General features: G+C 40.3%; 1 protein-coding gene across 4 annotated transcripts in view; it reads left to right on the top strand.

The window, feature by feature from the left end:
- Nucleotides 1–12,988, top strand: part of MFSD6 (major facilitator superfamily domain containing 6) — a 48,584-nt gene that overhangs the window by 7,490 nt on the left and 28,106 nt on the right. For 3 of the 4 annotated variants that reach the window (XM_014954328.1, XM_014954332.1, XM_014954331.1), the window contains exon 3: nucleotides 5,903–5,957. The gene's annotated coding sequence lies outside the window, so the exon portion shown is untranslated. Of the gene's footprint in view, nucleotides 1–5,902; nucleotides 5,958–12,681; nucleotides 12,767–12,988 lie in introns of those variants that run through there. The other variant, XM_014954330.1, reaches the window with a different exon arrangement.

Genomic DNA, 12,988 nt, shown 5'->3' with positions numbered 1-12,988 from the left:
ATCATTCATTGCTGCAGATATATTCTGTAAGTATAAAGTACCAGCCTCCAATACGGAGTAGCTGTGAGCAAATGCTAGGTTCAATGCAATTCCGTTTACCAGAACTCTGTATAATTATTAACCCGGCAGAGAGGATGTGTAGCAAGTCAGAAGGGAAAGTGTGTGTTTGTTTCTTTGTTTTTGTTTTTTAAAAAGGAGTATGGTCATCCTGGATCATGAACAGACCTGGAATGATAGTAACAGGGGCAGAGTTCTTAGTTCCTGGAGCCCAGGAATATAATTCCCTAGGGATATACTGCTTGGTGAAGAAAGGCAGTGGGCAGCTGTGGCAGGGCACAGTGTAGGTCTGCGTTGTTCACAAGGAAATACACGGTCTCTGGTATCATTACTTCTGCTCTGTAACCTCAATCTTCCCTCTGCCCTGTGGATTTCGTGATGTCACTGGTCCTCCTGTCCAGACCTGGGCAGTCTCTGCTTCTCTCTTGCTCGCTCTCTGTCTCTGCGATAGCAGCCTGGGACAGGGACAGAGGTTCACACTGCTAAAAGCAGTATATGGGAATATATAATTATTTCAGAAATAACATGCAACTCGGTGTGATTTAGTCATACTTTGACACACCTCTGTCTGCCAAAAAAATGCAGGCACTACCTTATAGAACTGTTGCTAAAAACACTTTTTCAGGCTCTGGGAGTGAGAAGATGCTTTATTGTATGGTTAACTGCAGGAGTTAACAGCAGGGTTTCAATCTGGGACCTGCCAAGATATTAAAGCACACAAATCTGTTCCTTGAATTAAAGACTGTGCTTCTGCCTAGGAGATGTAGCACCACATAGAATTAGCCTGGGACATTATTTTGTAAATTTAAGACACTTTGAAAAGTGATTTTGTTGATATTTGTAGCCTAAAAAAAAAATAAAGAAGAGAAAGTTCTGGCCAACACCTAGAAGCAACATCTTTGGTTTGCTTTATGCTAAAATTAAACAATTTTCTAAGAAAGCAGAGACTTTATGTTTAAAAAAATAAATTAAAGAAAAATCCATTTTCAATCTGAAATGTTAATGACAATCTTCCCCTCCTGCCCCTGGCCCCGACCGAGCAACTGAGCAGGAGAATCATGAAACACATTTGGACTGTGCATTGCTTTTCCTGTGCCACCACTGTAGTTCTTGCAAGCCTTTTGGAACATTCACTGTAGACGAGTTTCTTCCTAGTAAGAGACAGCTGAATTTTGCAGGTACAGCTGTCTGTCATCTTAATTACAATAGCAACATAAAATTTTCAACATACTTTAAATAGTCAGAAGAAGCAGACGTTAAAATAAGTTTGTAGCTTTTTCATTGTTCTGCTTTAGTTTCACTTCTGTAAAGAGTAACTTTTACCAGCTCATTGTAATCTCAACATTAACTTTGTAGTTAAACCAGTAAGATGCTATACACTGGTGACAACAAATGGCATCTTGTCATTGCCCAAGAGACAGCTCCTATTATTGAGCTAAAGCATAAGCGTAGGTTTTGTTTGCAGTGTGTATACCAGAAAATGCCACATAGCCCAATGACCCAGGATTATGGCATCCAGAGGAAGAGGATTCAGATACCACGTGCTTTGAATTTCTGTGTTGCTTTACAAAACAACACACAGAATATATTCTCTGTTTCTTTAAAAAAGAAAATAAAACCTGTTCTCTAAACTGTTACGAACAGATACCCAACCAGGATCTTCTACGTATTTTAGAAGGGATGCCTGCTTTTTCTTTCTAAACAAATAATCTGAACACTGATTCGCATGCAAGCCTGTAATGCTGCCATCTATCAGCTGTTACCCAGCTCTACAGAAGGAAACGAGGATTCTTTTTTTTTTTTTAGCATAGGACAAACAAATCCATGCTGTATTAAAAAGCGCTCGCTCAGTCACACTCCATTCCTCACAAGTATTTCAATTATCTTTTGTTCTGGGGAAGTTTCCCACCTTCTTCTCTTTTTAAGTAAAAAAAGCCTAGTATTTACAGAAGTAAAAAGCCAAAAATTCTTTCAGGTCCTCCTGTATGTAGTGTCAGGAGGTTTGTAGGGTATTTGCACAAGCAGTCAGCTCTTCTTTCACAGTAATTAATTTGCTTTTGTTAGTTATTGACAATAAGCAGTCATAATGCTTGTAGATAACATAATTACTCACTACAAAATGACTACAACAATGGATTGTGACTTCATCACTGCATAATAACAACCAGAAGCAGATCTCTCAGGAATATGTGGAGTTACTTCTAGAAGGTGAAGGAAAAAATCCTCCCTGGAAGGTGTCACTTCACCTTAAATACCCGGAAATTTTTTGCCAAAGATTTTGATGACCCATGCTGTGTAACCTTCATCTTTTCTGTCCTGAAAGGACTATAGCTCGGCCATGTTTTTAAAGTGTTCCAGCTGAGTAAATAGCTAAATGAAAGTTCCACTCTGTAGTTGAAACTGTAGTTTAATTCGCTTTCATTTCCCAGATAGGCTTGAGTTAATTAGTAGCCAACCTTCCAATACCTGTTTCCTGCTTTTGAGACTTTTGTGTATAAGCCACATGTATTCGTTCAGCCACTGTTATTGCAAGGAGATCATCCCCACCCAGCTCAGAGTCCACAGATTGACCAGTTTTGTCTAGCTGATAAATTTAAAGGTGGGTTAGATAAGACAGGTTTTGTAAACCAATTACTGCATTCTATTTTAGTGATTCTGTGTTTACTTAAAATTTGGTGCTGTTAGTTCAAAACTTAAAGTATATTGCAGTTCAAGGTCTTTAAAATTCTTCTCCAGTATTACTATTTGGAGTGGTAGTTGATGCTTAGTTTATTAATTTAGAAAGTAAGAGAGACATACAAGATAGACAGGAAACCTGTGTGTCATGTACACTTGTGTCCATACACTTTTTCATTTTTGCCAATGGAAATTATAAATAACCCAGTTTACTGGGGAGTTTTCAAGACTTGAAATCTTATGTCTGAGAGTACTGTCTGAAAGGGTTTTAGGCATCAGGAGGGCTGATTTGCAATTTTCCTCTATAAGTGTTTAGGATAATTGTTTATCTTTTTTATTTCACTACAAACTGAATAATAAAAAACCACCCCTACAGTTCAGAGCTGATGGCATTTGCACTCTTTGTAGTGATGTTATTCAGCACGAATGCTGCAAAGAAAGAAGGAACTGATACCTGAGGCTTTCCTTAACATTCCCTGCTGTTGTTGCCATTTGTGGCCAAAGTTATGGATGACCCAAGGAACGTTTGACAACTGCTTTTCTGACTTAGATATGACTGATGTCAGGAGGAAGCCAGCTGCTGATGCCTTGTTCTGGTTTCTCCTTCTGTCACTCATATAATGGTGGACCTGCCCTAGTAGGAAATGCTTCTAAGTACATTAGAATAGCTCTGTGGAATAGGAAAAATGCCTTCCTAACTCAGTGCACCTATAAGGCAAAGCATGAGGGTTAATAGCACTTTTTAAATGGTGACCTGGGGAACTTGAGGGTCCATGAAACCATCAGTGACCCAAAGGTGATCTGCAGAAACAAAACAAACATGGCGTTTACTCAAAATACTTAATTATAAGAACGGACGATATCTTGAATAACTGAACAGAAAATAAACTGTGGTACAAAATGTTTTGAGAACTATTGATTTATTGTTATTCTGATCTCTTAATTGTTGCCCAGAAGATTACAGCTCTTAGAAACGAGAGACATAAAAACAACAATGCTGAGTCAGACTGAAAGACTGTCTCCCAAAAATGGCCCTGAGGGGCTGCATGAGGAAAAGTAAGAATATGGCAAAGATGGCTCACACTGTTTTCAGCTCGGGAGACTCCAGAGTTGGATGTGCTGGCATTTATTATTTATTTGTTTTTCTATCTAGTAACCTGGGGATTTCTCTTCCATGAGTTTGTCCAGCCTCCTCTGGAACTTGACAAACTTTTATCATCCACAGTATCTTTGCAGTATCTGGACATGTCTCCTGCTAGTTTCATTTGATGTGCCCTATTCCATGTAGTTGAAGAAAGAGTAAATCTACCTGTTTTCTCCATGACTGTGTACATTTGCTATATCCCTGCTAAGTTGCCTCTTTTCCTGACTAGGCTACTCATCTCTTCTGGACAGAGAATTTTCCTTTTCCAAACTTTTGAGCATCCTTCTCTGAACCTTTTCCAACTCTAAAGTATTCTTTTTGAAATGAGGAGACCATACTGTTTTTTTCCTATAATTCATATGGGATCTATGTCTGAATTTATCCCCATGTCAAAAAAAAAAAAAATCCATATATTATGCTAAAATAGAATTCTTTCTTACTTTGCGATTGGTTTAGCACTTACAGTCTCTCTTCCCACCCCCCGAACAGTTTTGACAGTTTTGAACCTTCTGGTAATAAACAGTTAACAGCACATTAATGTAAGAAATCCTCAGGGACCTAAGTTGTACATCCTAAAAAGAGATAAAATTGTTCAACCCTGCGGGCAACAGACCTTTTCTCAACTATTAATAGAAAAGGAGGAAGAGAGGGAAAAGAAGAAAAGGAATTAGTAGATTACTTTTAAAAGCATAGGTATTTAGAATTCGTAGTTGATGTGCTGATTTAGGAAGCCATGAGATATGGCATAGAAAAAATAGGCAAGAAATTTTAGTCATGTTAAATAGACAGAGACTATTTTTCTGCTTTTGTCACCTTGCTGTGTTTCTTTTTCTTTTCCCACCCAACAATTTCAAAGGCATATCCTTACAATGACGCATCAATTTTCTGTCTGCTTGAGGTTTAGAAATAGCTGAGCTGTTATAAATAGATCACAATCTGCAACAGACAAAGAGAATGGAAATATTGTAAAAGGTTAGCTGAAAAATTTAGACGTGGATTGAGATTTCAGATGTCTCTGAGAGTGGAAGTACTCAGTTTGAAACGCTTTATTAACTGCAGCAGAGGAACCTGTGCTCCTTGTGCGGCAGTGGGGAACTGCCAGGTGGAATCAGGTGGCACTTTTGGTCACAGTGCCAAGCAGAGAATGACGTCCAGCCCCGTCATAGTGCAATGATATGAGAGGAAGGCACCTTGCTGTTCCTTACTGTGAGGCTAAAACACAAGAGGCAATTACTCTTTTATATACTGTAAAGTCACTAAATCAGAATGTGTAACTTTTCCACTGTAACTTTTCCAGCAGTTCTTCTATACTCTGAATTGGTGGTGTTCATCAAGTTTGCTCCCTTTTTTGACTTTGCCTCCAAAATGTCTTAATTTTAGTGAAGTGTTTTAGCACATGGTTGAAACCTTGTCCTTGTCCAACAAGGCAGTGAAAAAATCAAAACTGGGAAACAGTCTAGTATCTTTTTGTTTCTGTTTGAGTACTTCCTTTTCAAGGTCATTTAGCTCCTGCTGATGCTTCTAGACTGACTTTGGGAGAACAGGTAAGTTGTCCTGCACTGAAACCTGATACCTGGGAGTGGTATTATTCCTCCAGTCATATACATGCAGCTGAGGTCCATTTTCTTATCTTCTGATTATCTAATTCTGTTAGAGTAACTGTGAGAAAGATGATTTGGTGACTGGGTAAAATAAGACATCAAATGGAAGAGACAAACTTGCTCTACGATGTGTTTGTTCCAAAGAGAAGCTGCTTCCTTGAAGCCAGGCTGGGTTTCGCAGTAGTTATATCATGGCAACAAGCTTGACATAAGCTGTACCTTCTCAATCTTTGCCAAATACAACGTCATACCACTAATGTGGGATCTGGTCTTTGCTTGAAGTGTGTCTCCAACTGTCATTGATTTTAGTAGAAGTTTAGGCCAATATACAATGCAGAATCAGGTTCTTCAATTCTAAATTAACATTCTGTTGAAAACTAAACATATGTTGGTTTTTTTTCACTGTCAACAATTTGGTTTCCAGGTTTGGAAAAGAAACATTTCTGGGGAGGAATCCAATGAATTTATTAATGAGCTCAGTAAGTATGGAACTATTAATATCTTCTGAGATTTTGTTTGTCTTATTTTTATCTTCAACTTCAGACTCTGAAATAAACAGATGTTCTAAAGCTTTCCACTGAGAATACTACAGTATGTTAAGTCCTATCTTAAATACATTGTGATTATCGAGATATTGTAGAAAACAGGTGAATAGGTGTGTGCAATATTTCTGAAACAATTTGTACTATTACATGAACATTGCACTGATTGCCCTAAAAAGAATACATCTGAAACATTTCTTATATGTTACTAATTTTTATTTCCAGACAGAAATCGGAATAGAAAAATGGAAACATTGCTTTATTCTCTAATTTTATCAGAGAACATTAAAGCTGCTATTACTATTCTGTAGCATGACTGACAATATAGTTTACCTGTCCTAAATGTATTTTAAATTGATGAGTGCTTCTTTTTGTCTGAAAAGGTTCCATTTATTTCATGATCATTTTTGATGAGAGATACTGCTTTGAATCTCAGTGTCATTGAAGTCTATGGCAAACCTCTTACTGACACTTAAGTATTAAGGTCCTTTTTCTTCATAGTAAGGAATATCGTCTTGAGAATTTGAGAAGGACATCAGTAAATTGCGTGTTGTTTTCACACTTTGGGGAGAGGGGACTGTTTGAAATTCACCTTGAAACTGAATTCAACTCCCAGCATCACTTGGATGTTGTCATATTAACCAAGAAGTTAAAACAGATTAACCAATCAGTTATGCTGGAGGTCCTGAGATGAAATACAAAATAAAAAAGATCAGTCTGCTTTCTGGAGAAAGAGGTTAGATGGCTTGGCTAACACTGTGACTCCCTTCTGCACCAAAAGTGACATGTACTGCTCCTATTTATAATGAGGCAAATTCAGCCCTAGAGAGAGTTAGGTATGAGGCTTCTGAAGTCAGCAGTTAGCCCTAGCCTGAATTTGGTGTAATGTGTCCCTCAGTACAAAAGATTATTTCACTGCTAGTGTCGCTCAAGTAGTTTTCATCAAAAATCACATTTGGAGGTACTAAGTAAAAATGTCTGCCTTGCTCTTAGTTTAGGTTTACGTAGCTGCATTGCAGAAGCCCTGAGTGTAATTGAGGAGATAAGATGATTTTACTGTGCCTGTACCTGATTCAAAAAACCCAGCTGAGTTAAAAACTGCTTTGAGTTATCACCATATTTTTTAGTCATATAAATGGTGAGAGCTAGTCCTTGGATTAAGGGAGAAAAACATATAATGCTATGTAAAATTGGAAGTAATTCTCTTGAATAATCTTTCAATATGTAGAATTCTGAACCTCAATTAAAATTTCATAGAATCATAGAATTGTATTGGTTGGAAAAGACCTTTAAGATCATTGAGTCCAACCATTAACCTAGCACTGCCAAGTCCACCACTAAACCATACCTCTAAGCACCACGTCTGCCCGCCTTTTAAATAGCTCCAGGGATGGTGACTCCACCACTTCCCTGGGCAGCCTGTTCCAATGCTTGACAACCCTTTCGGTGAAGATAAGGGTTTCTTATTACCCCTGTTTTGGTCAGTGAATATTTTGCTGTGCAGTGGTATGGTATTTCCTTTAAAAGCTATTCTCAGAAACTTAATTTAGCCAAAAGTTGAGAACTCAAATTCCCATTGACCTCAAGTCATTGATTACTAATTAGGAAAACAGGGACATCTATATGCCATTTTTTGCAGATGTCAAGGACAATGACAGAAAAAAAATTTCTGCTTGAATGCCAGTATTTGCTCAACCCCTTGCTCTCAGAAGGGATAGAAGGAACTTCCTAGGGATCAGAAAGAACTAGTCAGTTTGCCGTGCCTCGGTCATATACCTAAAGTTATTAAAAACTTGTTAGGCTCAATAGTTATTTAGTACCCTCAGAATACAGCATAGAAGCATACATTTGTGTTACTGAAGCTAAGTGTGGAAGCAAGGGCCCATCCTGCCAGGACATAGTGGGCAGAGGAGGTGGGTGTATATGTTGTATTTTTAACTATTCTGTCTGACCTAGTCATTTTGCATTTTTTTTTAACATTTCTAGGTTTTATTTAGGATAAAATGCATATGCATGTGGGAGCTGCTTGTTTAAGTTTAAGAAGTTTGTTTTTTTTCTGGGGACCCTGCTATAAGAGGAGGTCTAAGCAGATCCATCTCAAAGCTCTGGCCAGTTAAGCTTCCCTCCCTCCATGAAGACAGGCCAATGCAGAATTCATTGCAGATTCAGTGGCAGGGACACCTCCCACTAGAGCAGGTTGCTCAAAGCCCCATCCAGCCTGGTCTTGAACACCTCCAGGGATGGGGCATCCACAGCTTCTCTGGGCAACCTGTTCCAGTGCCTCCACCCTCACAGTAAAGAATTTGTTTCTGATATCTAACCTAAATCTGCCCTCTTCCAGTTTAAAACCATTATCCCTCATCCTATCCCTACACTCTCTGATAAAGAGTCCCTTCCCATCTCTCCTGTAGGCCCTTTTAGGTACTGTTATAAGATCTCCCCAAAGCCTTCTCTTCTCCAGGCTGAACAACCCCAACTCTCTCAGCCTGTCTTCATAGCAGAGGTGCTCCAGCCCTCTGATCATCTTCATGGCCCTCCGCTGGACTTGTTCCAACAGGTCCATGTCCTTCCTGTGACGAGGACTCCAAAGCTGGATGCAGTACTCCAGGTGGGGTCTCACCAGGGTGGAATAGAGTTCTTCTCAGGGTGCAGCTCAGGCATGAACAGTGATTCACGGGCCGAACGGGAGCCTGCTGTGGAGTTCATGTTGTGGGCTTTCCAGGCACAGACTTGCCTTTTTTTCCTTCACTAGTCCCCAGTGTTCACGGAACATTGTAGGAATTTAATATTTGTGAGACTGTCACTGCATATCAAATTTGATAGCTGCCATTGGGTTTAGAGGTTCTTGGGGCGAGGAAAGGTTGACCACTGTATAAGAAAATACCATGCAAATACAAATATTGAGGGAGGGAAAAAAAAAAAAGGACTATCCATTAGGCGGAAGTACATATATATCTATATACACACAGTAAACACAGTTTCTGTAACTACTATTTGCTTTTGCACATTGCTTTGCCTTCTCTTTGCTAATGAAGGTAACGCTTCTAAAAGTGGTAGATGAAAAATCAGAGGAAGGGAATCCTATGCTTCCTGCCAAACCAGAGAGACCACTGCAACGCTGCCTTACCGGCTGTGAATTTGCTGTCCTTGGCTACCATTAACATCGCTTGCAGCTGTGTATGATTTGCTGATTCACTGCATGACTATTTCTCAGTTCCTCTGGGATTTTTCTCTTACTGGTAATATAGTTGCTTTTAGTCTTTGAAACAGCAGGGAAAAGCCACTTTGTTCCTCATAATGACTTAACTTCTTCCCAGATTTACACTGGGGTATGCACAAACTGGTGTGTTATAAAGAACTTCCTAAAGAGGAAGAAACAAATGCCTTCATGTAGTGCCTTTCCTAGGAGAGGATTGACTACAAAAGTAGTTTTTTTCATGTTATGCAAAATAAATTAAATGTGTGATGGAAATGAAAGCTTTTCTGTTGTCTTCATTGTACTCCGGAGCAAGTCCTAGCAGCACAAATCTCACCTTCAGCTTATCTTTCTATTCTGACTGATGTAAATGTGACTGATGTAAATGATTTTTTCCTCTTTTTATTTTTTTTTTGGCTCAGAGTTAAAAGCTGCTAAAGGATAGCAGAATAGTTTGTATCAACCTGAAATTCTTGATTTCAGAGTACAGCTCTAGCTTATGAAAGAAACCAAGAAGTTTTTCTATACATTAAAATTTAAGCTCCCAGAAACCATTTCCATAAGGTAGGGCTCAGATACTTTACCTTTGCCATTACCACAAAATATCAGAAGCACAAGATGCATATATCATACATATAACATGCCAGGTGTTTTGCCATGAAAGTTCTGTGTGCTGTGCTGTATGTGCTTTATTTCTCCTCTAACCTAGAGGTCACTGAGTCAGCTGACACCACTGAGTCCTTTCCAAGCAAAATCTACTACAGTTATGTGCAGTTTCAGAAAGTATTTGTATGTAATTTTGTTTATTTTATCTTTAAAAGATAACTACTTTGCTTTAAGTTTTCAGTTATTAGTGGCTTTCCTTTAGACATTAAATGTGGTTGGTTGGTTAGTTTTTAAGCAGTAAGGCATTTGTAACTATTTTTGGTGAGTATTCTCACCACGATACATGGTAAAGTGGTGTAGGAGACACAAACTGAAATCTTTATAAAGTAATGTATGCATTAAACCAAAAACCCACTGAAATCCACAGGCATGATTTCTATTTCATGGACAAGTTTAATCCAGGTGTGGGTTTATAGTACAGAGTTTATTATATGGCATGTATATGTATGAATTATTTTATAAAGTATTATTTCTGAATATTCTAACATCCAGTGCTCAGGTACATATTTATTAGTATCACTCTACCTCTTAGCTAAGAGAAAAAGATTGCTGATTGGTAGTTTCTCCATATATTGCATTTTACTGATTTAGAGCTTGACCCAGAGATCTGGAAAAAGAGATATTTCAAGTCATTTCAATGGATTTTACACCTGACTCAGCTTTTATTTTTTCTGTCATGTTTTATACTAGCAAGTGTTTTAACAAAAAACTCTGTACTTTTAAAGTAGTTTACAACTACATTTCCCTTTCTCTGAACACTGCTTTGGCTAGAAATATACAGCCCTTTGTGATAAAAATGCACGAGGACAGTTTGTGTGCAGTGCAGCAGTTTCTCCATTTTTGCTAATCCTCATTTTCATAGCTTAAAGAACAGAGAAAGAACTCTCTGAGCAAATGTAATAGTTTCCAACAGGCTGTAATCCAGATCTTTACACAGAGCCTCACTGAAAGAAATAACCATGCAGAGCCCTATTATGTTCCGTTCTGTTCACGCTGGAGTAGCTTGTCAGATTGGAAATAATACTGTTTAATGCTAAGGCTTTGCACCACGCTCACCTTACGATGCTTACCCAATGGCAGCAGTGAACCCCACTCTGAGCTCTGTGACCAAACTCAGTCAGCACTGAAGTTGGCTTTTAAACTCACTAAGAACCCATTTGTATGATTTTTATGTGTGTGTATATATATATATTTATGAAGAAAACATTCTAAATGACTCTGTACTGGTCATATTCTGTATTTTGGTCATCAGCTGTAACTTCTTGTTCACGTACCAGGTGATGAAACACCGTGCAAAGAAATGTTACACATATTTTGTCTTAATTCCTCCATCCAGAGAGCAATTTTTATTTTATTTTTGTTTTTAGGAAATATCCCTGGCATTTCAGAAACCGAGTAGAAGGAAGGGGGATGATCAGGATGTAACTCCTCAAAGACGCAGCTCCAACAAAACGTAATATAAGCAAAGAAGGGTTATATAAAAGGTTAGATAAGGAGATGGCCACACTCTTAACGTGTGATGTGGGGTCCCTGTGTTCGCAATATTGAGTTATCAGAGTTCGGGGAAAGATGGCTTTTATGGCCGCAGTAAATGTACTCTGCGACTACAAAGATCAGCTTTCTCTTTTCAGTTCACAAACGATGACTGGAAATTATTTGAAATACATGTTCTGCCTAACAGCGTTTGTAATAAGTTGCCAAAAAGTCTCCCTCAAGATGAAATAATTTTGGTTGGAGCTGACATCTGGTTTATTACAGTAATATTTTGTAATAAAACCCCCCTGTGTGAGCCGATAGTTGTCTGTCTCTAAATTCTGCAAGATTACAGGAGGCTGTGCCCCTGGTCTCGTCAGACGTGGTTTCTCTCTGTGGTTAATTAGCTGTGGGAGGGATTCTCAAAGATGAAGGGGTTTGAAAATCCTTCCAGAGACAGATGATAGACAAGTCTCCTCCTGCCCCGGGTCATCTCCCCTGTGAAATTCAGCTTTTTGTCTCCAGCCTCCTTCAGGAGAGGCCTTTACTGTAGGGGTAGTACCTCAAACCAGGGTGGATGGGGTAGGCAAGCTTTTAATTGGATGGTGTCCTCAATAGCCTTCGTATCCACACACAGAGATGGCACCCCATCCCTATGTTAGTGTGGCAGGGGAGCAGCCTTGAGAGAACATTGGATGGATGTCCCTTCCACTTTGGTGAGGACTCAAATTAAAGGGGTTGAACACCCGTGGTGCCCCTGTTCCTCTCCCTCTGCCTCAGTTATGCAAACTTGTAGTTTTCTTTCTATTTCTTCCCTTGGGCAAAATAATGCAAATTGTTGGGTGGTGGTGTTTTTTTTTTTTCTTTCCTTGAGGAAAGGGGGATCCTCCCTCAGAAAAGGGAGGTAGAAATGAGAAGATGCATTTGTCCTGTGGTATCCCGGTGAACGTTGCCCACGGTCTGGTCACTGTCCCGGGCAGAAGGTGCCTGTGCTGTGCTGCAGGGAGGGATGGCCCGAGGAGCCCACGCACTTTGGTGGCTCTGCCTGGACCACGGCCCAGTGGGAGCCCCGGGGTATGGCACACCACGGCTGGGCTCAATCCCCCAACAACTCCACCACCTCATGCTGAGTTCAGGGCCGGTGAACACCACAAATCTCAGACTGGCTTTTTTTTCTGCCCCGACTGTCCCCCTTGTCTAGCGTAACGCCGCTGACCTTTGGGTCGTGCCGCACGGCTCAGCTGTTGCTGGGGGAGCCATCCTCCCTGCCCAGGCTTTCCCGGGGGGGCGGGGAGGGAAAGTTTTATGATGTTGTTGTTTTAAGCATTTACGTAATTTTATTTGTCTATAATTCTCGGGAGCAACGTTGCGGAAGGGATGGCGCTGCCGGGGGCCGCAGAAGGCACGGCAGGTAGCAGTCCGGTCCTTTATGCTGTCAGACGCCTTTGGGGTTCTTCGGTGCTTTGGGGTCCCACCAGCGCTCCCCAGGCGCTCCTTCTAACCCGGACCGGGGCCGCCGCTGCCCTCTGCGACCCGGGGGGGAGCGGAGGCGGCGCCGGGCGGGCGGGTGCGCGTTTCAACCCCCCCCTCCCTGCGGCGGGAGGCGGCTCCGTCCCTCCCCGCGGCGGCGGCG

Source organism: Calidris pugnax, unplaced genomic scaffold (genome assembly GCF_001431845.1).
Source record: "Calidris pugnax isolate Ruff unplaced genomic scaffold, ASM143184v1 scaffold103, whole genome shotgun sequence".
In the NCBI taxonomy this organism is placed as follows: Eukaryota; Metazoa; Chordata; class Aves; order Charadriiformes; family Scolopacidae; genus Calidris; species Calidris pugnax.
This window is presented reverse-complemented; position numbering and strand designations above follow the sequence as displayed.